At 33.8% G+C, this 2,500-nt stretch overlaps 2 protein-coding genes across 2 annotated transcripts in view; one reads left to right on the top strand and one right to left on the bottom strand.

Annotated features, from left to right (window-relative positions):
• The window catches only part of LOC138859152 (heme oxygenase-like), a 16,575-nt gene extending 15,032 nt beyond the window's left edge, over positions 1 to 1,543 (bottom strand). Inside the window, exon 1 of the mRNA XM_070141524.1 lies at positions 1,415 to 1,543. The gene's annotated coding sequence lies outside the window, so the exon portion shown is untranslated. The remainder of the gene's footprint in view (positions 1 to 1,414) is intronic.
• Positions 1,544 to 1,632: 89 nt separating this feature from the next.
• The window catches only part of LOC138867085 (conserved oligomeric Golgi complex subunit 1-like), a 2,824-nt gene continuing 1,956 nt past the window's right edge, over positions 1,633 to 2,500 (top strand). The window contains exon 1 of the mRNA XM_070141523.1: positions 1,633 to 1,779. The gene's annotated coding sequence lies outside the window, so the exon portion shown is untranslated. The remainder of the gene's footprint in view (positions 1,780 to 2,500) is intronic.

Genomic DNA, 2,500 nt, shown 5'->3' with positions numbered 1-2,500 from the left:
CAGTTCACTGCTAGTGTTGATGCAGCCTAACAGAAGAGCATGTTCTTTTTTAATAGGAGGACTAGTCACATCTTATTTCCAATCTGGTAGTTTTACAACAACAACAACAACAACAACAACAACAACAACAAAAATCTATACATATAACTATGCACAAGTAAAAATGTAGCCTAACGTATACTATGTGTTTATATGCATGGAACTTATAAATAGTTTATTCAAACATGAAAGTAACACATAACTATGGCAACTAATCTGGATGGACCTGTGGTGAAAAATATGCATTGAGTATATCGGGAGTGAAAACTTACACGGCACATACAAATACAACAAATGTTTCAAGTGTTCCAAGGTACACAATAATTAAAGTGCATGCTAACATTACATAGAAATGCCACTACCATACTCACTTTATAATAGTGATGGGTTGAGCTTGTTTTCCTGTTACTTATGTGCTTCTGCTTTAATAATTTCAACTCTGTAATATCAAGATCATAAGTAAGATATTCTCTTAGTGTGTGCTTTTTCTGGAAATCATAATGATCAAACTTCTTTGTATAATTTATAAATCTATTTCTGCAACACATTAACACATTTGAGAAACTGGCTATTCTTAGATTATTTCTCTCAAGTTTGTTCTTTGGAAAATTTAGAAAATTCATAAGAATTTATAAGTATGAGCTCTTGAAACGTCAGTTCTGACTAAGAAAGGTGTATTTCATAACTCCTCCTCACCACTATATAAACTACAAATGGGTCATTCTAAACTCTAATGTGCTTATCTCAGCTTTTAATTGATTTGCTAAGGTCTTTAAAGCATACCACACTATATATTCAACAGAATATGACTCATAATGCTATTCTACTAAAACAAGCATTCTAAAATTGCCTTTGTATCTGCCATGACAATTGCATATTAATAAAGATCTGAATGGTGAGCTTAAGGTAGTGTGTGCTACTGCACTGAGCTGTTATCTCTTACCAGGAAAGAAGGCCCTGTTATAAGAAAATATGTCTTTAGTTCATATAATGCAGCTTTGTTGCAATATACTGGTACATACCAACGTTAAATAATCCTCCCCCAACCATGGGAGTAAAGAACATCGGTATTTACATCGCAACTTGATATCTTAAAACGTTATGTGTTGTGTGAGAATGAAGTGGACTTCCTAAGCAATCCATCAACATTAATATCGCTACAATAGGTAACATGGGCACTTTGATAAAAAAAACTACCTCAAATTTTACTAAAGTATCAATAGCTTCTTTTTAGTTTGAAGTCTAATTATAATACTTCGTACTTGATAGTCAAACACCCAAAGTGCGGAATAACTACTATCACTAATTGATTCATTCTTGTAAGACATTCTCTAATTCGATAATCTTAATCTAGCGAAGTACAATTCTTGCCGACCTGCTGAATGTAAAAGGAGCTTGGGTCTTTTTATCTGAAGCTCCTCCCCGGAAATTTACTCTGCTTTGATAGTCTCTCTGCGGTTTGTTTACTCCATCAGCTGATTACAAAACACAGCCTCTTTGATGTGACATAACTAATAGAAAATCAGACCATTTAGTATCTTGTTTATAGATACAAGAGCTTTAAATAAATATTAAAAAACCATCTGGTTAGTTTCAATAATATCAGTATTAATATAAGGATGGGAAACTTATGTTCAGCGATTTAGTGATTCCTTAGGGATATCGCAATCATTGTTGATGTTACTGGTCGTCTTCTGCCAACACAACACAGGACTTCGGGAAGGAAATTGTGATTCTGGGGTAAGTAGTCATTTAAATACCAGGAGAATACGCTCTGAGGTAGGAAGGTAACAAGTAGGATTTGTAGATATCTTGTTTATGATTTTTCATCTTGATTTTGTCTTTTCCGTATTTTTTAAAACTATTTTAAACGCAAAGGGATTGTCCGGGACCGGCAGCCGATTTTGACAAGTGAGTATCCATGACAGCCTCTCATTATTACTGTAGTATTTTTATGTTATAGCCTTCAATAACTGCCGTAGTAACTTATCTTATGACAATTATGTATTCATAATGTACATAAATTGAAGGTTTTGCCAGTAGAAGTAATTCTGTTTGGTCTATTTTGCCTTTTCTACTATTGTAATCTAAATCTTTGGACTGAGAACGTCTTTGTCCATATTTATTTTATGCAGATATAATACTGGATATGTTCATATTTCGTGAGTCTTGGATTATTCAAAGCTGTGGATCCTGCCCTTTATGCTACAGTAGTCTCACAAATCTCCATCGTGTATATTCTGCAAGATAGAGCTCAGACTGGTTATTTGCATAACAGTTAATATCCAGGGATATCTACAAGCTCTATCTTGCTAAGATATATGACAGGAAGATTAGTTGCCCTGTGCCAGAGCATAAGACGTTAGTTTTACTAAATCTTCATGCAGTCTTCATTTTAAGCCTTACTTTTAAATTTTAAAAACATTTCCTTTAGAATACAAGTATACCCATGACTGGCCTC

This window comes from Penaeus vannamei, chromosome 28 (assembly GCF_042767895.1).
Source record: "Penaeus vannamei isolate JL-2024 chromosome 28, ASM4276789v1, whole genome shotgun sequence".
NCBI lineage: Eukaryota > Metazoa > Arthropoda > Malacostraca > Decapoda > Penaeidae > Penaeus > Penaeus vannamei.
This window is presented reverse-complemented; position numbering and strand designations above follow the sequence as displayed.